This window comes from Diadema antillarum, unplaced genomic scaffold, assembly GCF_040938485.1.
Source record: "Diadema antillarum isolate AM-2024a unplaced genomic scaffold, OU_Dant_1.0 seq00000266_RagTag, whole genome shotgun sequence".
Taxonomy (NCBI): Eukaryota; Metazoa; Echinodermata; class Echinoidea; order Diadematoida; family Diadematidae; genus Diadema; species Diadema antillarum.
Window position 1 is genome coordinate 1,265,913 of NW_027271303.1, and position 26,119 is coordinate 1,292,031.

The window sequence follows — 26,119 nt, forward strand, 5'->3', positions numbered from 1 at the left end:
ATCAATAAAATAGGCCCTACACTCATACGCACAATGTACATGAAAGTAAGGACATAATCATCAACGTAAATAATTAATGAAAAGGGGGTGAATTACACTTAAGATGGGGATTGCAGAAATAGGCATTTTGATGATAACTATATTGGAGGAAGAAGATTAGGGAAGACCCTTTAAAAAACGAAGCTTGTTAGATTGTGGGTCCCACAAGTTATGATATATTCATACAGACTGAAAGAAAAAAATGTGTGGTCACCAAACCCAGTTCATGTTGCTTGATCAATTAACTAAATTAAACAATTAACTAAATTGTTTTACGGGGTTGATAGAATTACTAGTAAATGAAGTGTATAAATCCAGAAGAGACGAGACTAACAAAGAAACAAGATACAGGACAAGCACAGCCAAGACCCACTGAAGTACGAACACGAACACTATAAGAAGACAATACAGGAAGAATATTGAAACATTATAAAGAAGACTATCAACAACAAGACAGGTGTTGAGAAAAGAGCAAAGGAAGAAGAATTGGAGAGAGGAAAATTTGTCAGTGTTGACAAATTCCAAGTCTAGTTGTGTTTGAATCCAGAGCATTTTCGTGTAATGATGTATTATTTGATAATGATTGTATCTGTTTTACATTGATATAGCTGATTCTGGGTGCATGCACTGGTCGGGGAGGAAGGTCTCGAGCCTCGGTGATTAAGTTTGCCTTTTCCTCCTCTGGCAACCAGCAGCATGCACCTGGAACCACCACAATTTTTATATCATGTATTTACGATTTTCTGTTTGTATTTTATGTCAGCTTGCATTGTATATTGAATTGCCGAATAAATGATAATAATAAAGACTATGGTAGAGTCATCCAGATGCAGGGAACAGGCAATGGCTTAACTGATATAAAATCATAAACAAATGTTGCTTATACCAATCCATAAAGTTACTCATATATGTTTTATTGATACAATTGCAACAACAGTTTCCTTTTGAACACAGCTAATGAAAGAGCATTTTTAATATTATCACTTAATTCATTCCAAAATCTTGACTTGTCATATATAAACGTATTTTGTATTGACATGGGCCTCAACAAAGGTAAATGACATCCTCCGGATCGTCTGGTGGGCTATTTATGAACAGACAATCTTTTTAATAACATATTGATAAATATCCTTCTTTTAGATTCCTTCTTTTCTTTACTTTTTATGTTGACCTGGGATCTTATTTGCATGGATCTTCAATCTTCTTTTTGTTAACGATATCTTTCAGGATCTATTCTGAGTTGAGCAGAAGTTGAGGAGATAATACTTATTTTCAGCATCCGCGACCGGTAATATTATTATTCTGATTAAGTTTGCATACAAATAATGTTTCTACAGCTGGCACGCCTTGAAAAAAATATACAGTAATTATTTCTTGAAGATCTAATGTTTCATACTCTTTAGTTGTCTTGAGTATAGAATTGTACTCTGCTGTGTTCGTTCAATATTTGTCGTTCATATTTCATGAATGATTTTCCAATATCAACTTGAAATAAAGATTGGGTTTGAGGATAATGAAAAGTGAGAATAACAAAGTATGATGAGCTGTTAAAAGTGATTAACCACAGCTCACGTCCTGACAACCAATAAACTCATATCACCATCAACGCCCACCTACGAAACCACGCGCGCACGCACACACACACACACACACACACACACACACACACACACACACACACACACACACACACACACTCATACACATCTTTAAACCTACTATAATCTAAGAAGCCTATACCTTGTAGGGCATAGCAATGGTCGGAAAATGACTATAAAATCTAGGCACGAATCTGTAAGTTTGTAAGTACTGTCTTGGGGGAAAACCCCCTGAAGTAAAATATCTAACACATTGTATTAAAATGCGAAAAAACCGCATCTTAAACCTGTCTACAAAGGATTTGGAGAGTGGTAAAGCTCTCTTAGCAACGCATCCCGGTAAGTGCGATTATACAGATGCTTAGAAAGGCCTGAAGCGGCGTAGCATGAGGCAATGCTGTTCATTGCACCTTGTGCGAGAACCAGAGTGTGAATATACCAATAAAAAAAACACGATCAGTCACCAAATCACTTTGCATTCGTCCCGATGTGCGATGGTCTGACCAAAGAAAAAGCAGAAGAAAGAGGAGGAGGAGAAGGAGAAGGAGGAGGAGGAGGAGGAGGAGAAGGAGGAGAAGAAGAAGAAGGTGATGATGATGATGATGATGAAGAATAAGAAGATGATAATGATAATGATGATGATGATGATGATGATGATGAAGAAGACGATGATGATGATGATGATGATGAAGGAGGAGGACGAGGAGGACGAGGAGAAGAAGAAAAAGAAAAAGAAGAAGATGAAACAGTCCATTTAAGAATAGTAATGATAAATAAGTCATTCAATGTTAAGTCAACCAGGGCGTTGGCGGTATGGAATTTCCATGACGACATAAATGCGAATTGTGAAGTTAAAAGAGTACAATGATGATCGATACTTTTTGTGAATAACCAGCTCTTGGTATGGGGAGACAAGATGAAAGGTACAGGTGGGAAATGATCTAAATCTGCGCAAGGTAACTTGTCCTTCTGTCTTCCATTTGTAACATTAATACTCATAGATTCTATCCATCTCACATGTATTACTCCATCAATAAAAATGGTATAAAGTCCATCATGACGAGACAGTATACCAAAGACATCGAAGCAAGTGGAATCAGTCAAAACGTTAATTGTAACGACAAAACAAAAATCGAATAATGAAATTACATCATGAAAACTTTACTGATAAGTGCTCAAGTTGTAATCCTCAGAGGATATTTTCTTTTATTCACGTCTGGTGTAAATGTCTCCAGTGTATCTGAATTTTCAAAGTTTTGTCTATAGCATCTAAAAAAATCCTTTCTTTGTCATGATTGTCTTCAAAACGAAGACGACTTTTCTTGTCTCCTAAGATAAGAATTAGGAAGAAAAATCATAACCGCAAAATAAAACCTGGAATAATATTATGTTTGGTCTACCAGATCTTATGATATTTGGAAAACGGTCGGACAAGCCGAAACTTTCCAAAAATGATGAAAATGATGAAAAATAAATATTTCTGAAATATTGGGGGAAAATTACAGAGGCAAATCGCTGTTACGTATGTTAGTCTTTAACCAATTTTACGTTAGATGAAATTGTTACTACAGAAAAAAAAAACCACGCGATATAATCCAGCTATAGCGTGCCTTTTAAAGAATAATATTTATAGTTCTCTTTCTGGAGAACTTGCTGTTCCATATGCATGACATGAAAAGCACGGAATTTCTGAAATCCTCGATACATCTGAAAAAAGAGGAATTTTCATGACTTTATCAAACTTGACAGTTCTCTTGAGCCCGAGGGCTGACACTGTGTCATCGAAAAAAATCTTTATTATCTTTTTTTTTTTCACGTGCCCAGACACCCATTAGATCCCGGCGAAATACTGTAGCATAAATTTCCACTCACGTAACTCGAGGGGAGATATGGGGGATTGGCAAGGTTTGTGGGCGTGTAATAATGCATCACTTTAATGCAGAATTGCCAGAAGAGGGGAGGTGTATGAAACGAACCCTCAAAAAGAACACACACACACATACACAAGCTTATTAGTTGGATTCCGCTGTATCGTCCCCGGAATAATTGTGTGTAAAGACTTGGGGAAGACTACGGAAATAAGTGGAGTAAGGAATGAAACATTCAGGCTGCGGAAACTTCTTATGGTATGTAGGATGATATATTAACAGCTCTGTTTGACAAAGACAAGTAGATATCTGTCTACCCCTACATCCCTTACAAAAATACCAAAAATCAAAGAGAAAATACCAAATTACAATACTCTATATTTAAGATGTTAAGCAATGATAATAATGATAATGACTCACATTTTTGCTGAGTAAAAATACAAATCTAGTTCACTACAATGGATGTAACGCTCAAGTAAACTACAGGTGGACGCTTTTGTGGAGACTTAGACCTACTGGTGTACGTCGTCAGCCTTACAAGGTCTCTTATAGTGTTGCAAATGATACCTTAAAAATCATTTCATTCAAAACAGTCAAATCATGAGTTTGTTTTGAGGTTGTCACATAGGTCCTCAAACACACGCATAGTGAAGAACAATTCTGCAGTATGCGGAAACTCGTGTTCAGAACTGATATTAAACCACAAGCACTGACAAGATTAGCTTCTAGTTGCGTTTCGCATTTATTTGCCAACATTTCTTAAGCTTGATGACGCATGAACGTAAGAATCATGAAAAAAAAAACAAAGGAGAAAGAGGTCTAAATGCAAGCAGAAGAGAAATAAAAAATAAGAGCAAACAGCATAACCAACGCAAACATGGATTTCGATCATTCTTTTGCAGATGTACTTGCACCAAAAGTCAAACACTAATGGGGTGATGGACTATTTTCTACATTTTCTGCTTTATAGGTCAAAAAACTTTGGAACGATCTCCCTGGGACTCTTCTCCAAATTTCCGCCAGAGACAAACATAAATCAAAACATATATAAACGCACTCGTTCAACTTTTACTAATGCCTTATTGTATTTCTAATTGTTGTTCAATTGCTCCTCTGTTCCTGTGCATGTCCAGTGGCGGATCGGGGGGAGGGGGGGGGGAGGAGCACACTGGGTGCGCATCCCCCCTTTATCTTAATAATAATAATAAATAATGATAGTGACTCTTATAAAGCGCTCATTTCTACCTAAAAAAAAGATACTCAAGAACAGAGTACATATTGTGTCACGTTACAACAGTATCACAGAAAATAATAAGAACAATAAACAAACAAACAAACAATATATAAAACAAAAGAAATAAAAAACGACCACCATTTAACATTGTAAAGGCGCCCCCCCCCCCCCTCCCCCCGAATTCCTGGATCCGCCCCTGATGCCATATGTAGTTGATTGTTTGTATCAAAGCACCATGAGCGTCGAAAGACGAACCTGTGCCCTTATAAATACGACATAATATAGACGTGTTATGCAAACGAGATGTAAAGTAACGAGTGAAAAGTGGAACGGAAAGGTAATGATTTACTGTCTGGAGGGCCCATCCTTCCTCTTGCATTTAGGAAAAGAGATTCAACTGGCTCTTGAATTCTCTGCTCCGCGAATAGAGTTTTGCAACGAAACACCGCGAGAGGAAATTGTTGTTGGCATCTTGAGCCTGCTTCGCCATCTTGGCAGAGGCGCACGTTATATAGGCCGGCAGGAGGTCGTGCCAAAGTCATGGCCAGGCTTTCAGCCGGTGTATATTGAGAATCTAGGCCCAGTATTAAAATTCATGGAATTCATCAGGGAGCACTTCTTGAACTTGGGAAAAAAAAGAATATGCAGGACCATGGACAATAGAAACATGCCTAGTCGTATTGCTGGGGTAGAAACAGTGGTAGTGATAGTGACATTAATAACCATACTTTTATTGATAATATTAATAATGATAATGAGAAGTATATCATTATCAATTTACATCAGTTTAATTATTATTACCATTACCATCACTATCATTATAATCATTGTTATAATCATTATCATCATCATTCTGAAAAATAAATCATTATTGTCATAACAATGTTAACGGTGAAAATAACTGATGAAAAGGTAGAAACTTATTAGTGTTTAGACTTACAAATGGTAATTGTACTATACGTATAGATAGCAGCGGAAGTTGTAATGGCACTTCAGCTGACGGAAGAGTGTCCCAAGTGGCTATGGTGTTTGTGTTGTGTTCCACTCGAAGCTGTTGACAGTTCGACGTGGGTGGCGTATGTCATGAAAGAAGGGCGACAATTTTGAAAAGGGATGACCCCACCGGGCCAATCAATAAGGATGTAGTCGACGCAGGCAGGATTTCAGATCCTCCAGATATGACACGCCTCATCGACATGAGAAGAAGTCTCCTGTTGATGAGGTTGTGCGCAAAGGAAGGCTTGGAGGAAACTCCGAGAAGTGCGTCAATCAATTCTCCCACTTCTCTTGTTCAATGCCAAAGCATTTTACCTAAATCTCCTCGAAGCCTTCTGAATACATGACATCTTTAGCTTTCTGAGAACGCAGAGAGCCCCCAACGTGTTCTTCCCGTCTTTTCTATTATCTCCACATTCTCTGGAATCTTGGATGAGTTTTTAATTTCAAAACGGGGGCGGTTTGAATGTGATGCGTCAAGCGAATCACTTTATTAACAGAAAGATTTCACTTAGGTTTGTTTCGACCCACATTTTTCACAAAAGTGGGTATATCATTACATGGTCACGAAGAATGATCCAGCAATGCTGGTACCTGCTGCTCAGATCTCATATTGATGTGGGTCAGTGCAGAGTTCACGACTCCAAACTTCCGTATTGGCTGCGTTTATCATCTTTCCCCAGTTTGAAACGGCATTCCTTACCCACTTTATCAAAAGTCCTTCCCAAAGCCCTTTGCAAACGCCTTCCGAAATAAGTTGCGTTTATTAACTCATCGCCAACACGAAAACTGGACTTGTCACTGTGCAGTGCGCCGTTCGACCCGAGGAGAAGGGGTCTTATAAACAGCGTTTATCTCGCTCCTACAAACACTCTTCTGGCTGAAACCTGTTTCGGAAAGGACAAATTTGTGGTTTTCAAAAGGCTTTCCGAATCCCATAATCAAAACAGCTTTGCGTTTATCATCTCTAGAAAACGTCCCTGAATGCCGTTTGGAAAACCTGTTTCTGCCGAAAAAAAAAAGAGTTGATAAACGCACCCTTTGTATGATGATGTATACCACATCACAAATCTGCTGCGATCATACTTTGGTCTTTCACAAAAAAAAAGAAAACTATACTCTCTAAGTTGAATTCTCCTCTAAGTACATAAATCTAGAGTCTCTTCTCTTTTTTTTACCTTTGTTTTAATAATAGATGGAAGACATAAAAAGATACAACAGTCTGCACACGTCTTTCTTCATCAGAAATCAGACTTCTCGCCTTGATGTAAAGACAGCTGTGTTCATCTCTTGGAAGACGTTTGATGATGCTTGCGTATATCATGAAATGCAATCGAGAAATTATTACATCTATCGCCGTTGCGGCTAATTGCTTGATAAGACAATCTTCGTGGTCTCTAAATCTTGAGATCCCTGGTCCCGAGTCCGCGGGCAGCTATTGCCCCCCCCCCAAAAAAAGCCATTGCGCCCCCATAGTTAAGGCACTTCATCCTAATTGCGGCCTAGTCATTCGGAGAGGACATAAAACCATGTGTACCGCAAGAAACTGCCCTTGTGGCGTCGTAAAGAATGAAATAAATGAATGGCTGAATTTATGATGAATAAATAAACACACAAGTAAGTAGATAAATGACTGGATGAGCAAACAAATAAATAAATAGATGGATAGCCAGCCAGACAGACAGATAGATAGATAGATAGATAAGTAAATAAATAAATAAATAAATAAATAAATGAATAAATAAATAAATAAGAAAAATCCTACATCAACAAACGAAACTGAAGACACTCTTTATTTGAATTACTGGCATAAACAAACAAAGAGAGCGAAGTCTTATATGACAATTTTGTCGTCATTAATATCATTAAACTCTTATCATTCTTACCTCTGTCAAGTTGTTCGTGTTTGATGGCAACGACATTCAAACTGACAGGTTAGACTGGCGCGGCAGGAATCTGAAATAGCAACAGTCAGCTCTCTCACCGTACTGTGTTATTTCCTCGAGGGGAGGAAAACCCCCTCCAAAATGGTATCGTACCGCCCCTCACCCCTCCCCCTTTCTTTAATCGGTGTTATTTTCAGGCACAGTAAGCCAGCGATATGTTCAATCTTGATATAAATGCGCGCACTATAATGAAATCGTCAATAAGCAAGTTTTTGCTGGTTGCTTGCTGTAGCACACTCATTTATTTTTAAGCTGCTGTGATATGATAATGGTCTGTAGTTTGAGACTATATTATTTCAAGACAATGAAGTCTATACCGTGCACAATGGCCAGTCTCATGCCTCGCATGATGACGCGTATAAATTACGCTGAGTCGTGTTTACTTGACACCAGTAAAGTAAACTCGAGGGTTACAAATATACTTTAAAAAGTTCTATTAATAGAGATGTTCGCGGCTTCGAGAACGGGAAGGGTGTACAGAATGCCTCTCGCTTCCATAAAGTAGGCAAAAATAGTACCGGTCGATCAGAAACATGCATCTTCACGAAAATAGCAGTGAAGGAGCCACTTTCTTATTTTACAGTGGGCCCTAAATCATACCTCGCTCCTTAAACCAGCAAAATTGCCTTATTGTATAGCGAAATATGGTTACATCACTTACATCACTGTAAGATAAAAACAATTAGATGCAAATAAATTCTGAGGAAGAAACTCTTATTATGTTAGGGCAAGAGTTTGCTATATCAGTATTTTTTTGCAACGGGAGGGCACTGTTCTTTGAATAATAGTTCATGATTGTGATTTGCAGTGATATTCATGCTGTCAAAACAATAGGTATCTTTAGCCACTGATTCTGCGCTGAGACGATGGAATTAATGTCCACACTCATCAGCAATGTTTTTTTTTACTGAACTACAGCTTGATGAGAAAGATATATATATATATATATATATATATATATATATATATATATATATATATATAATATGGCAAATTGGGGCGTCATTGAGAGAAAATATCTCTTAAAATAGAAACAGCTGAGGTCGATGAGCGATAAAGAAATCATGGCATGGTTTAGCGACCTCACTGCTTTTCAATAATTGATAGTAATTTACCGATGGCAGATAGCTCTCACTAATGAAACTAATTCGTCCAAATATTGAGGACCTGAATCGGTGCAATAGAATAGAATTATTGCTCTTTCATTCAACGGCTGGCAAAGTCGCCTTAATTGCTGCTGACTGAACAATCCGACATGTTTTAAATTGCGCATTTTAGGGTCAGTCACAATCATTTCGAAACAAATATTATATCAAAACTATTTATCAAAAAATATTCGTTATCTGGAAAGGAGTTTTATGAACAAGTTCATCTTTTATTAGATTACCTACTCTAAAATATGATGGTGACCTCCATCACAATCGCTTTTATCAATGAGTCCAATTCCCACCTCAACCTCATCCCCTCCCCTCATTCCTGTTATTCGAATGACAATAGTAATCTTGTCTCGAGCATTAGCGGATTTACTTAATTTAGCCTGGAGGCGAGGCTAGCGATCGAGGGGAATGAACTATTCGTAAATATTCGCTGAAATTTTGTTGACGTAAATCGAGCGATCCTCCGTCGAAAATGCAGGACAACAGTAAACATCAGTTTGAATAGCCATCACATTCACTAATTATGCCATTAACTTTTAACGCAAGACAGAAGCAAAAATACTTCAGAATCTAATAAACCTATGAAAACAAATTAAAGCTTTGCCTGAGGCTACTCTGATATTCTCTCTGTCGTGCAGTACCACATTGTCAGGACTTGCACGCAAAATTATGACAATGATTATTTTGAAATCAACAAAAAAAAATAATTAATCTTAGCAATCTGATCACTTTGCGATTTGCTATTCTTGTTAATTGCCGAGTGAACATTTTGTATTAAATAGATAGAATACACAATTTGCAAGGTCTCTGACGATTTCGGAGTTGACGTAAATGTTCACCGAGACAAGGTAACCTTAAAAAAAGAAGATATATATATATATATATATATATATATATATATATATATACGCACACAAACTTGGTGATTCTATCCTTCTATGAAGAGTGCTCGATATCCCCAAAGGAAGAGCTATTGACAGAAGTATTGGAACAAGTTCACGCGGTTGACTGCAGGTTCATCCATATTTATTGCAACATATTTATTGGAGTTGCAATAAGTATGGATGAACCTGCAGTCAACCGCGTGAACTTGTTCCAATACTTCTGTCTATAATTCCTGCACGTACCTATGACTCTGTGTATACTAGTAGTTAATTTTTGGACGTTTGTTTACAAGAATTGTTTTGTTATATCAAGGAAAACCAGTCTCCTCCATGGATGGTGACTTCTAGGTTATGAGATACCTGGATACCTCCTTATCCAGACATCAAAATTACTTATGAGAGGCTTTTAGGTCTTCCATGTTTTTTTCAGAAGAGATGGTGGAAATTGAGAGGGGAGGACCAGGGCTTGACAAGGGGGTGGGACGGCGTTTTAATCATTCTCAAAATGGCCAAAAGCGGTATAGGTGCCTTGGTATTCAAGCCACTGGTGCACTCTTTGTATGTATGTGTGCGTTCAAAGAGTGCGCAGAATGTGCAGTGGTTAATCGCCGCCAATGATCACTTTTGGGATATCGCATTACGACATCGAGTCTGAAAGTGCCGAACCCGGCGGGAACAAGAGCCTCAGCAATGTGCTACGATATACTAGTAGTACTGAAGTCGCTCTTTAAGATTTTTAGTGATTTGTGTGTGTTTGTGTTTGTGTGTGTGTGTGTGTGTGTGTGTGTGTGTGTGCGTGCGTGTGTGAGTGTGTGGGTGAGTGTGTGTGTACATATACTTTGTATAACATGGAATTTATACATGTGTTTCTTGGTAGTGCATGTGTCTGCGCCTTTATACACTTCATGGAGCCTGGTTTTTTTTTTGGTTTTTTTTTGCATTTGTTAACTTATGAATTTAGATTTTATTTCTGATGGTTTTCCAGTTCTTATCGGTCGGTTTATAGCATTTTTTCTTCAAAAAACAAGTGGTGAAATGCGCCCAATTGCGTTGAGCAAAATATTGTGTCCCCAGTTTTGGGCACTTTGCCAGAATATACATGTGTGCTAAAAAACAAACAAACAAGCAAACAAACAAAAACAAAACCCGAATTTCGTTTTAGGTCAAAATAAGCCATAATGTTATGACAAACATGTCTCTGTACAATATTTATGTATAATGTTGTTTGCCTTTGTGCAATGTTTTATTTTGTTTTATTTTGTTTTTAATGTGTATTTTGTGGCACTGAACGAAATTCGAATAAAGAACAAATATGTGTACATTCCGCTAATCTAAAGATCAGAGGTGTGTTATATTTCAAGCGTGTACATCTGCCATTCCGTGAAATCACTGGCAATTGGAATGCTTCGCAAATTGCATTCCATCTGCCACACAACATAACTGGTTCCGCCTCGTCGAACCGAATTCTGATTGCTCATAAATTGATATCGCTCAAACAGGGAAACCTATCTAGGAATCAGTTAATCATGTTTTTATCTGTCATGCTCTGGTTTGTTTCTTTGTGTAGTTCCTTCTAATAGGCATCCCCTCTCCATTCTAGGAAATTGACAGGCTGTTGCAGATAATGGATTCTGTAATACAATCTAAAGATCTATTTCATACATAATGTAGGGCCTATATTACTATTTAGTTTGGGGGGACGTCATCCTATTCGCGGTTACCTTATGATGTTGGTCTGCATATCTAACTTCTATCTTTGAACAAGATTGGGACAGCGCGATCTACAACAAAATGTCCATGTTATTCAAAACATAGTCACTGGCAAAGTGGGCATGATTAATCAATATAGGTTTTGCTGGTTAATTTCGCTTTTTTGTCAGTCCAATTCCTAATTGCTGCATTCAATTTAGTAAAATTTAGCGTAGATGACATGTTCGGTATTTCAATTTTATGATCTCTTCATTCAAATTCATTTTGGAGCATTCAAATTACCTTTAGCCTCATTCTAATTAATACTTTTTCAATTGAAATTCGTAAAACAAGCACCATTTCGTTATTCGTTCATTCAATATAGAATGATATAGTCACGTGATCACGGACATGCTGCACTCGTTCATTCGAATTCAGTTTTGGGCATCCAATTTAACATCTTTTGCAGTCAATTTAGCAAATTTTTGCAATTCTTTTTCTTTTTGCAAGCGTCATTACATTTCGTATGTTCGTATTCATTTTAGAGATTTTGGCAACATAATTTTTCTTCAATGTGCTTATGGAGTCTTCCAGTCCGAAGATAGTGCATGAGATGTGGTCACAACTTATCTGGCCGTTGAGCGCTTTATTCTGAATGTGTCGGTTAGTTCTAGGAAGTCAAGGTTATGATCATCAAAAATGTTCCTATAATACTTTTTCTGTCTTCTTGAGAAATACGTCTGTGTCTAACTTGTGCTGTCATGACTGTAAGAAGATTAACTTAATCTGTAGTTTTGGTACATGTAAGCCTAAAATGGCATGTATGAAAGAAAAGGGGCGTTACAGAACAACAAACTAGAGTTATATAGGGTCAAAAATATGCTTAACAGTGCGTGGATGAAACAAAAAGTCATATAGAAATACGCGTTAAAATGTTCTCATTTTTTCAAAAAAGAAATAACATGACGTTAATTTGAATGAACATGTTTGGAATATGACTGCCCATACGTGAAATTTAATGACTGAAATACCCTTTTCGGCCAGTGCTGGCGAATTTTGATGACTGAAGAGCTCGTGCCAATTTGAATGCCCGTTTTACGAATTCGAAAGGCACATGTGCAAATTTCATTGATCGAAATGCTAAATTGAAAGACCAACTTGCAATTTTGAATGACAGAATGAGCAGTGGCGAGGATTTTTGCTAAATTGAATGAACCTTCTATAAAATGGACTGACAAAAGTGCGAAATTGGCCGGGAAAAACAATGTGCTATAGTTCAGTCTAGACCAAGCTATTTTCCACGTCGTCGTCTCGCTTTATATTTTTTCGTTTTATCCAGTTGAAGCCCATAATAAAAATAACAATGATACGTGAAGACAGTATACATGGGCAATGGCCAATATCCCCTGCTGTGATATAATGTTTCAGAATGAATTTAACAGCCCTCTAAACGTGTGTAAAAGAGACTTCAAGCGGTCTACACTCACGAACTTGTATTGGTATTCGACCACAATAGTATGGATCACACATTAATTCTTCACCATGTGTGTGTGTGTGTGTATGTTTGTTTGTTTGTGTGTTTTCCTGGATTTAGTTGGATTTAATTTCTGCATTTTCCATGAAAATCATACATATATAGGTAAATGTTGCATATCATATACATATATACAACTACAAAATAAAGGCGCCATATAATCATAATGTCACCATAATTTTCAAAATATTCGAACAACTACATTGCATATTGAAATAAGAAAAGTCAACCATACAATGTTTATTCCAATTTAAGAGAGAAAAAGCAAAAACGCAAGAGTCTATACCATCTTATAAGCAGGTGCTTGATAGTTGAAACAGAATAGTCCCAATGTTGTCTAAAGTATCTAAGAATTCATTCGATTTCAGACAATTGCTTATAACTACGGTTGTATGATTAATTTACAACGTCAATTTGTATGTCATTCGTTATCATCATTTGCATTCATTCTTGTAAGAACATAAAAATGTAGGTATAGTATAGAAATATATATACAAACGAATACACCACCAAACAAAAATGTTTGGTCGTTTTGTTTTACTTTCTCTTTACAATTCTTGTATATTACCTCATTTGTTGTATTGTAATGTCGTATGGAGAAACACTTTTAATTCCAGACTTGATAAGTTACTTAGATTACAAAAGAAAGCAATTCGTAATGTTCACAAAATCTCCACATTCAGCTCACACCTCTCAGTTATTGAAACGATTGAATACACTTAAGCTGCATGATATAAAGAAACTTCAAATAACTTCCTTGATGCAACGTTTCCACGCAGATACACTCTCTCCTTACATCATGAATATATGTTCACATTAAATTCAAATATACACACTCATAACACACGGAGCTGCAATAAAGTTCATCAATGGAAATGTCCTAGTACGAAATTAAAACAAACTCTTCGTCATACAGGACCAGTTTTTTTGGAATGCAATAAACCCAGATAATTATTATAAGCAACATTATAATTCATTCAAGAAGCAGTATAAAAGACATCTTTTGTCTTTTTATTAAAATCACATTGATGTATTTAACAATCCTTTTTTATGTTCATTTCGTTTTTGTTCTGTTTTTTTAATGTTCTTTTGTGTATCTTCTGTACAAAACTGATTTATGATATTTTTTTAAAATAACTTAGATTCCAATTTTACATGATTTTGTAACAACGGCGTACGCGCGCCTACAGGCCTTATTGGCTTTTTATGTGTACACCATTTTCCATTTTACTTGTTGCCTGTTGTAATTTGGAACTATGACTGTAATTCTGATGTCGTTGTTGTGGTTTCTTCTATATGTCATTGTTTTTTATGTTCATCTGTAACACGGAATGCTTCATGTTGTTTTTATTGTGATTGAAATGGAAATAAACGAATTGCTGAACTGAATTGAATTGAAGTTAAGCTGGTTGTGCATAAAGAATTTGATCGCAAAACGGCGCAAAACGGATTAAAAGCCATTTTAAATATTTTAAGCAAATCCACAATAAATAATAAATCCACCATCAGCAAAATAAAACCTTTCCAATGATATCTCATTGTTGCGAAAAAAAAGGAGGGATGTTCTTGAAGTTTTGATTACAAATATCACTTGATAGATATTATCTATTATTTTCTGTGTTTTAGGTAGGTTTAATCGCAAATATCTCAAATTCACCAGAACGGAGTTAACTCGTTTTGCCACGAAACTCTTCATTTCTATTCTGCTTAACCCTCTAAGCCCCATGACCTCAAATTGCCTTTGAGATTGCACGTAAGTAAGTTGCCAAAGGTCGTTTAAGATTTTATCATAGTCTGTGCCCTTTTGAAATTGTTTTGTATTACCGCGGAAAGTGCTCGGCAGCATTTCGGCGTTACGGCGAACAGAAACCCAAGCCCGTGTCTTTCCGCACGCGGTTAAGTTGTGATAGCATTATATAAATGGGTCAGTTTATCACGGATAATGTCAAGCTCGGTAATCGTAGACAAGTTTCACTTTTCAAACCATCAAATCGACTTTTCATTCTTCAGGTTACTCCCTCCAGAATGAATAATATCGTCTTCTTTTTTCCTGTTCTTTCCTCCCACATTACAAACGCTCATAACAATATACGCATTCTACAATCAGAGCGGATAATAAACAGCAATGATTGTTAGATATTGCTGCATGCATTTATGCAACATTTACGGAATATATATGGCGTTTCTTATTACCCACACCGGTTTAAGTACTGATGATAGATGATAAAATGTAAAGATGATTATAATAATCATGATTGTAATTATAACAACAACAACAACAATAATCACAATAGTATGATGATGATTATTGCTACTGTACACTACTTCTACTACGTCTGCTGCAGATAATCGAGAGAAAAAAATTTGAACCGTAACATTGCAGTAGCCATTGATGAACAATTTGCCTTTTTATTTCTCTTTCATGATGCAGTATGTCAAAAAGCAAAAGTACAGTATAGCAACCAGCTTTAGTCCTTTTTTCTCACGTGGACATATTGTTTGTTGTTGTTGTATTTGTTGATATTTTACTCTGTTGGCCCAATGTCCGATGTGCGTTCGTTGCATAATTCATAGAGAAGTACGCCAGAAGGCTATAGGACAATGAAAGTGGGGGCGGGATGGGGTAGGGACAACGCAATATGTAACCTGACCTAAACCAGTCTCTGCTGGGGAGGGGGGGGGGGGTGGTGGGGAGGAGGAGGAGGAGGACTCCAGGAGAATGAGGAGGAGGAGAGGGGAGGGGGAAGGGGTGATTTGTATCCCTTGTAACTTTGGCTATCGTGGAATGCAATGAGCGCAGCATTGCGTGAGACAAATGCTTATCCATACATTAACTATAAGTACGAGTGTGCTCATAGATAATTGAAAAGATATGAGCTGGTTGATCATGAAGAATGCTACGGTGTCATGCTGTCTGATATGATTACATTGGCACAATAACTGTGATAAGAAATTGCACTGCAATCATCTACTTTGGTCGCTTATTCGTAAATCAGGCCTTACATTGCCAGATATCATCACTGTTTATCTACTTGTTTGTTTCATGTCACATGCGTTCTACACGTATTCTATGATGATCTGTCCGCAATCATAATCAATGTTCATGCAATAAACGCCGCATTAAAGGGAACCCACACCCAAGGAGCAATGTGGATTGGGTGAAAGCAGCAACATTAGTAGAACACATCAGTGAAAGTTTGAGGGAAATCGGACAATTAACCCAAAAGTTATGAATTTTTAAAGTTTTGGTGTTGGAACCGCTGAGTGAGGAGACTACTAGAGGTTATGACGTATGTGTGGACAACAATATAACGAAAATTTAAAGGAAATTCCACAAAAATTCACTTTTCTAGCATTATGAAAGAGCACTTGACTAACCGCTTTCAGAAAGCAGGGGGAATAATTGCTACCCTTAACATTATGTCACTATCAATTTGATGGAATGTGTAATTTTCATGCAAAATGAATTTTTGTGGAACTCCCTTTATATTTTCTTCATGATTAATGTTGTCCATTCATGCGTCATAACCTCTAGTAGTCTCCTCATCCAGCGGTTCCAACACCAAAACTTTAAAAATTCATAACTTTTGCATCGATTGCCCGATTTTCCTCAAACTTTCACTAATGTGTTCTACTGATGTTTCTGCTTTCACTCAATCCACATTGCTCTTTGGGTTTCGGTTCCCTTTAAATGCAAATGCGCGTTTCATATCTTCCATCGATATACCTCCCCCCCCCAAAAAAAAAACAAAAACAAAAACAAAAACAAAAACAAAAACAGGTAAATAAGCAAGCAAACAAACCAAAACACAGCTCTGGACAGTGACATCCTTGATAGTAATCTGACACGTTGACGCTATTGTTCGATCGGGACGAATAAAAATTTGATATCCGAAACTCGAGATGACACTCGAGGGGAAAATGTTATTATTTTTGAAAGGAAATATGCGGAAATGCAAAAATATCGCTCGCAAATGTCAGGGGAGGAAAATCAGTAGGTCTTCACTGAACCGCAGTCAGAAATAATCCCCCACCCTATAGCATTGCCGACTCTACCAGTACTCAGCGAATGATGTTGCTCGCTCGCTGTAGAAGCTGAAAATATCCTTTTTCAAAATATGAATGTGCTTTCATATATCGGGAAGGGAAAAAAACGACTATCATGCAACACACAAAAACTATAAATAGTAAATCATGGATTGCATGTGATATCAGCAGTCGATGTCTTGCAATCGATAATTCGTAAGGAGGATGGCTTCGAGTGTGACCCAGTTTGGGAATCTATTCAAAGTATTGCTGTTCTAGCACAAGTTCCAGATAGTTATAGATTTAAAGGACAAGTTCACCTTCGTAAACATAAGGATTGAGAGAATGCAACAATGTTAGTAGAACACATCAGTGAAAGTTTGAGGAAAATTGGACAATCGATGCAAAAGTTATGAATTTTTAAAATTTTTGTGTTGGAACCGCTGGATGAGGAGACTACTACAGCTTGTGAGTCATATGCGTACAACAGTATAAAGAAAATATAAAGAAAATTCAACATATTTTCACTTTTTTCACATAATATAAGAGCACTTGACTTGACTCGATCTAAAGGCAGGGGGAATAATATTACCCATAACACTTGTCGGTAACGAGTCGGGGGAATGTGAACTTTTTTCATAAGATGAAATTTGTGAAATTCTCTTTATATTTTCCTTATATTGTTGTACGCATGTGACATCTAAATTATTCACACACTGCAATAGTCTTCTCATCCAGCGGTTACTGCACAAAAACTTCAAAAATTCATAACTTTTGAACGGATTGTCCGATTTTCCTCAAACTTTCAATGATGTGTTCTACTAATATTGCTACATTCTCTCAATCCTTATGTTTATGAAGGTGAACTTGTCCTTTAAGAGTCGAGAATGATCAGGTGAAAATACCGCGCTGGCTCACATCTTTCACTCAAAATTTCGGGGCGCTTTGATACCAACAACGAAATAAATAATTACAGAGCAAAATCACTTGGCGACAGGAATGCATGCAGTTTTGAAATTCCCGAATATAGATAGTCATTGAAATACTGTTAAGCAATAATGTTTTTTCTTTCTTATTTGCAGGAACATGCACTACATAATCGATAGAAATAACTTGCATGTCCATCTGAAATCTAATTTTTGCTGCAGTAATTCAAAGATAAGTAATTGACGCTGTTCGAAAAAAAAAGTACAACTATAACACTGAAAAACAATTTTGATCATATCATAAACTCATTACTACAGGGGGAACAAAAAAAAAATCGTCATTCTGCGTGGAGAGCTTGTGGTTGATTTATTGCCACGCAGTTAAAAATGGAAAGCTAGTTATGAATACATGTATCTCGTCTGCTGACACTGGGTTTGCAGTTGACGAACATGATGAAAAGATGATTGCTTTGTTTTCTCCGTTGTGATGTTATTGTTGTTGCTGTTGTTTAGGTTACAGCTCGTTATTCCCAAGATTCGTTATTCCGAAGGCTCTTTAGGCCGAAGATTCGTTATTCCGAAGGTTCGTTGTTCCGAATTTCATTTTCGGATTAACGATTCTTCGGAATAACGAACCTTCGGAATAACGCCACAAAATCCATGTTCGGATTAACGAACACTTTTTCATTTTCGGATTAACGAACCTAGTACATGTATAGGGAATTTGTGTGTTTCGGATTAACGACCCTTCGGAATAACGAACCTTCAGAATAGCGAACCTTCGGAATAACGAACAGCACCCGTTGTTTAGTAGGTTCCCGTAAACTACATTTTTTCTTTGCTCAATACATTATTGGTTGAAGCAATACACACTTGATTATAATAGTTTATTGTACTGTGCAGTAATCAAATTCGTTGTCGCAGTTGCACTATAACCGGTAAAGAATAGAATACAGTATAGTTTAACACAGCACGTTTACTCCAGTAGTTGTTTTTGTGGTGGGAGTTAATATGATATCGTATTACTGTACATGTTATGCACACACAAACAGATATTTTCTCCTTCTTTCACCTGTTCTCACTCTCTCTCCCGATTCCCTCCCCCCCCCCCCTCCGTTGTCCATTAGTATACCCTCTCCCTTTCTCTCTCTCTCCCTCTCCCTCTCCCTCTATTTCTCTATCCATCTATCTATCTCTACTGCCCTGGCTTCATTTCTCTCCGCCCTGAGATGGAAATAATTACACTGCGATCAAAGAAAATAAAAAAAACAGGAAAAACAAAAACAAAAACAAATTTAGAGAGCCTCCATCCACGTTCTACAATGGAAGCGCCCGGAGACATGCATGCGAATAGCGAGAAAGACACGCTTTCGGGACACTTGTCGGCAATTCTTTCTTCACAAGCTTTCGCATCGATCCGACGCGCGTCCGGGCTGGCACTCTTTGAACATACTTACCGCTCCCATGCAAGCAAGTTGAGCACACACTGCAGAGTGGGGAATATTGCCTAAATTTGTGTTGATGTTGTTGTTGTTGTTGTTGTTGTTGTTGTTGTTGTTGTTGTTGTTGTTGCTGTTGTTGTTGCTCTTGTTGCTCTTGTTGTTGCTCTTGTTGTTGCTCTTGTTGTATTTCTTTATGTTGTTGCTGTTGTTGATGATGATTTTTCTTATACTCGTCATATCTTTACACATTGACGTTACCACCGACGAGAGTATACCTCGAGATGTTTGCACTGTACTCGTAGTATTCACTTGATGATAAATATCTTTTTTTTTCTCTCTCTCTGTCTCTTTTCGAAGTGATGTTGATGGTGCTCGCTGCGGAAATCCAGAAATCGCCGACGTCTGCTGAAGCAAATATCACCCTGGGTTTATCAGAGTTACTTTCAATTCAATTCAATTCTAACTTTATTTTCATTTTATTAATAGTATGTGCAAAAAAATATGAATATCTAATCTGACAGAGCAGTGTCCGTCTGTATTACGTGAGGCCATTCCATTCGCCTGTGTATAGTTTATAATATTCGGGGTTAAAATTGTAAAATTCACAAGGATTGATCAGATGAAGATGATGATATGATGATGATGATGATGACCATAGGGTCAAAGGGCAAGGGTCAGAGGACAAGTGAAAATGCTCAAACTCCTGAATACTTGCTGTCCGAAACAATTTAGCCATCCAAATGAAATCTGATTCAAGGAATGCATAAAATATATTATCACACACATTTAGGGTTGTGCGATCGAACTTTCAAACATGTTATTTCAATTTCCTTACCAATCATGTGAAACTGTGTGTTTTATACTATCAAGATACAACAGACCTATGGGAGAATAATGCGATGTGGAGGAAGCATATCAGTCGCCATAATGACATTACTATTTCTGGGTTTGTTTTGTTTTTTTTTTTACGATAGAGTGAACAATAGAACGATAGAATTCATAAGTCATTCCTTTCAATTGTAAATATCAAGTAAGAATGTATCTCATATCAGCATCTGGGAATCTACACCCTACAAGCAGTGTAGATTCCTCATATTTCACGTGTTTAATTGTCTTAAATGCTGTATTTGACACTTCACCCATGCATTTTTTAAAAATGTTTGTGGTTTATTTGTTGAAACGTGGCATACTGAACAATGAAAACAAACAGAGCAAAACAAAAAACCAAGGTGTGCACTATGTTTTTATTGTGTACAATACATCGCTTAGCTTGTTTTGATTTGTACATCTGTATAAGGTAAAGACATGTGAGAGGCATTCTCTGCTCCCAGGAATTTCATGCTTGAATTGAACTAGATGAGTAGAAAATAAATGGATAAATAAATATATAGATAAACACGCGGAATAGTATATGTTTAAACAATAGCGGAAGTGAGATCAGAAAGTTTTGAAAAGTTAAAGCCCTGAATGCACGATGTTCATTCGCAACCATGATTATGCAAATCAGAAGACGCAATGACGTCGGGACGACCTCACAACCCTTTCATCGCTTTGTTCATTAAAGCCATTAAAATATCTTATTTTTGTTTGACGATCAAGATACCAAAACCCGTTTCCACCAACAAGGCATCATCGCTAGGTAACACTCCAGTGTTGTCGTGCGAAGGATGCAACTCCGTCTTTTTTTTTTCTTGTCTTTTTTACTGTCACCATAAACACGGTAAAGTTTAGTGTATGCAGCTAAACTGGAGACTTGTGGCATATGATGGCGTCATGGCCTCCGTAAATTCACTTTGGTGGTTGTCACCAATGTTTGATCATCCACGCAGTTCTTTTCTTTGATTCTGTGATTCCAATGAAATAACTCTCGTCACCATGTCTAATTTTGCCAAGGAGGTATACTAGGCTCGCCTAGTACCTCCTTGATTTTAGTTGTTTATTATAATTATCATAAATTGCTCTATTTTCTTGAAGTCGAGCTGACTGTGGTGTGAAGTGTCATTGTAAGTGGGTATCTATGAAGTTTATGAATCCGTTTCATTTATTGCACGATGTTCATCTAACCCAACAAGAAACTCTCAAGTTCAAAGCTATCCGTTATCCAATCCCAGGTGGTTTCGTGGAGGTAGTGAACGTTGATAATTAGGGCTTTGCAACTTAGCCAACTATTGAACAAAAAATATGGAAGAGCGCAGGTTGGCCTATATAGATAACCAAGGATGATAACCGTCAACTTTGTTGTTGTTGTTGTTGTTGTTGCTGTTGTTTTTGTTGTTATAGTTGTTGTTGCTGCTGTTTTCGTTGTTGTTGTGGTTGTTGTTGATGTTTAACATCTGCCGACACAACGGGCAACTATGCTGTCTAAAAGATGTCAGTGCCATTTTAGAATAAGGATCCTGACTGTGCCTGAGATGTTTTTGCTTTTACGCGATGCCCTTTGTTTTGCATTATTGTTCTTTTTTGTTTGTTTCGGTTTTTTTTATTTTACTTCCTTTCGCCAGACGAAATCCTGCTTTAGCTGTGTTTGTGCCTGGGTACAAATTTAATGATGATGGCTTGATCGATGTCCGTCGGGAGCCTGTCACTAACTTTATATTACGACGCAATCTTCGACGCTTCCGCGCGATTCTAAAAACAGCAACCACATTCTGGTGCGAAGTCAGCTCTTGCCTCTCTCTCTCTGCCTTGCCTCGTTATATACTAGTTTCGGGAGAGGCAAACTTCGGACATAATCATGATTAAGACCCGCGAGACGACGTAGAAAATGAGCGCGCGAGCTTTGCGTCGAGAAACGTGAAACCGTTGTGGGATGCGTCGGATGGGCATACGGAAGCCGTAACCATGGCAACGCACTGCAACATAAAAAAAAAATAAGGATCGCTAGAGAGAAGGATTTATACCATTGTGATGATATCATATCCATTCATATAATACCCCCAGAAGTAAGAGCTAGGTTCTCGACTGGGATTTGTGGGAGTGGGTATCGTGAGGACGATAACGAAACGGATCTTAAAGGGAGCGTATAGTTTTGGTTGAGATCTACCTTCATTTTTCTAATATTTTTTGGTGAGATCATGAAAAACCTCTCATGAAATATGAAAGAGTATGTAATTCCAAGAGGGATGCAACTTTTGTTTGATGAAAATTTGTTTTAAAATGGCTGAGATATCCAAAACAGAGCAAGCCTAATAAAAGGTGGGACCCGCCTTTTATGAGGATTGCTTTGTTTTGCTTTGTTTTTGGATGTCTCAGCGATTCCACAACCAATTTTCAATCTAATAAACTTGCAATTCCTCTTAAAATGGTATGCTCTGTACTACTTCATAAGTGGTTTCTTGGTATCTCCCAAAAAGTTGAAAGTCCAATTCTCATCTCTATCAATACTATACAATCCCTGTAAGCAGTCGACAGTCTTTACAACTACAGAAACGTCTCTCACTCTTCTGGCTCATCAGCTGCTAATGTTCTACTTTGATCCACCTGCTAATATCGATCAATCGACCTTAAATCCGATTTCATGACAAAAAAAAAGCGAAGTGTCGTATTTTTAGTGGTTATAGCCCGATGCATTTGGTACAATAGAATATGTAAATGAGATTTTCCATCAAGATTTCATAAACTTGCCAACATATTCTGGGAATGACACGAGATTACGAACTCATTATGGGACGTGGATATTGTTCACGTTGTAACTTTAAAGAGAAAATAATGCATATATAATGCTACCTCTCCCATCTCCATTCAATCAAAGAATCAATTTCCTATTTCCTAATGTCATCAAGAAGATCTAGGGGGTGCTGTTCGTTATTCCGAAGGTTCGCTATTCCGAAGGTTCGTTATTCCGAAGGGTCGTTAATCCGAAACACGCAATTCCCTATACCTAGAGGTTCATTAATCCGAAAATGAAAAAGGGTTCGTTAATCCGAACATTTGTGGCGTTATTCCGAAGGTTCGTTATTCCGAAGATTGGTTAATCCGAAAATGAAATTCGGAACAATGAACCTTCAGAATAACGAATCTTAGGAATAAAGAGCCTTCGGAATAACGAACCTTCGGAATAACGAGCTGTATACGATCTCGGTTATCACACATGCATTTTTGCTTATTTTCTTTCCTCTCTCCCTCTCCTCTCCCCTTCTCTCATAATCCCTCTCTCTCATTCTCTCTTTCTCACAAAAAAAAAGAAATATATATATATATATATACCTTATATATATATATATATGAATAGACCTTTCATGAAGTAGCTCTGGTTAAAGGTACCCGCTCGTAACTCGCGTAATCAAGAAAAATCAAATCCAGTGATTAAAAAAATGAGAATGTTACAAGCTTCAGATGTGATGAAATCATATGACAGTACAGATAAGTTGCCAAAAATGGCACCTGAAAAACAGTATCGAAAAAGAGCGCAGTGTAAGAAAAAAAAGTGAGTAAGTGAGCTTACCTCCACACAACTGTAACACAACATACACTTAATTTTAGGTTTGGATGTTTCTAACCGATCTTGATTTGCAGGCACTCACATACATTATTAATTATCTAATATTAATTATCTAGCGATCCACGTCCCACAAGCTTTGCTTTTTAGTGGACACTATTTTCCATAATCGAATTTATTTTCCGCATGCCCACGAAGTATGTAAAATTATGCATTGCTTCTCCTAATTATTGTTGTTGTTATATAACTTATCTTGTATATTACATGGATCTTCTGCAAATGTTTGAACAATATCATTTCATGACATGTGTACTTTGTACTATGTTTTGATTTTCGTTGATTGCAAATGAATTATGATTGAATTGAAAAATTGAATTGATACACCCATACACACACACACACACATACACACACAAACAAACAAACACTTACTCATGCACACTCGTATTAGAAATAGCCATCATATTATGTATTTGGGAATTAGGCTTGTCACACTGAAATCTCTCCCATATGACCCTGAGAATATTAGTGATTTTTTCATCTGTTTCTAACAACGTCAAAACAATGCAGTTTATGATTTTGGTTGATTTTTTATTTGTAACTCCATAAGAACGGATGAATCCATGTACAGTGAGCAGTAATTCTGTTCGCCTTCTCAAACATGGTTGCAGTTGAAATGTCAGCAAGTCATTTGTTAATTAGAGCATTCGAACCAGTACTAATAAAAGTCGTGGCCTGTCAATTTTATTAGGATTACTTTTTTGGATATCTCAGCCATTTCAAGGCCAATTTTCATCAAATAAACGTTGAATCCTTCTTGAAATTACATGCTCTTTCATATTTCATAAGAAGTTTCTCATTATCTCACCAAAAATGTTATAAACCTGAATCCTCACCTCAACCGGTACTGTACAGTCCCTTAACAATCCAACAAGTAGTTTAGACCACCGTGTTGTTGTGGCTGTTTGTTGTTGTCGTTGCTGCTGTTGTTGTTGTTGTTGTTGTGGTGGTGGTGGTGGTGGTGGTTTGAAATCTATGGTTACTAGTGTAGTGTCCCCTTCTTGCCGACCACATGGGTTAGGTTTGGATGTAAAAAACGATTTGTCACTTCCAGCCACTTTAAAAGGTGGTTTATTGTGCTGTACGCATCAGTTCAACCTTTACTGGCAAATTATACCGGTAATCATCGTCGGACTGATTTATGTTCATGGGCCTCATGATTCGCAGACTGTCGAGAAAGCATTTAATTAATTTTTGATATAAATAATTGTACAAATTGTGGAGCAAACTCACCGAGTGTCTTCACCGTCTTCACCTCGTTAAATCTCCGTCTACTTTCCTGCTTCCCCATCGGATGGAATGTAAAGATTGACGATCGTATTCTCCTCAACCCGGGCTTTGTCACCTGCCCGTTGCCACCACCACCAGCACGATTGTTGCAGCCATTGCTGTAAGCAACTCCGGCCGCGTGGGCGCGTCTCGCAACACACCTGGAGCCGCCGTGTTCCACATGGTAAACGTCCGCGAGGCGACGCTTCGACCCGTGTCCCTTGACCACACCCTGCTGGCAGTGAGTCCGACAGTGATGCTGGTGTTGTCGATGTCGCTGATGATGTTGCTGCTGCAGCAGGTGATTGTGGTGGTCCTGCTGCATTTGGAACGGGGGCGTCGAATTTCGCCGGAACTCCACCCCTCTCTTGGAAATCACATATATTCTCCCGTACACGATCAGCATGACGACGAGGGGAATGAAGAAAGACCCACAGGAGGAGTAGATGATGTAGAACTTGTCGTCGTCGTATTCGCACGACTGCGACGATCGATTGCGTGTGTGGGGCCAACCGAGCAAGGGCGGGCATGCGATGAGGAACGACGCAATCCAGACACCGAAGATCATCACGGCTGCCCGGCGGAACGTCTGCTTCCGTACATAATGCAATGGAGAGGTGATCGAACGACATCGGTTGATGCCGATGGTGCAGAGGTGCAGTATCGACGCCGTGCAGCAGGCGACATCGGTGAAGATGAAAAGGTCGCAGACCCGAGGTCCGAGAAGCCATCGACCACCGGATAGTTCCACCTTGACCGACAACGGGAGGACGAGCATCGCTATGGAGAGGTCCGCGATTGCAAGCGAAGCGAAGAAGAAGTTTTCGAATGTCCGGAGTTTTTTCTCCACGCAAACGGCGAGGACGACGAGGCAGTTGCCGATCATCGTCAGCGCGATCATCGAGCACAGGATGGCTCCTTCGAGTATCTGTTCAGCGGTGTCCAGTGAAGTCCAGTCCGGCCCACTGAAATTTCCCGGAGTCGCGGTGGTGTAGCCTTCGGGAAGATCCGAC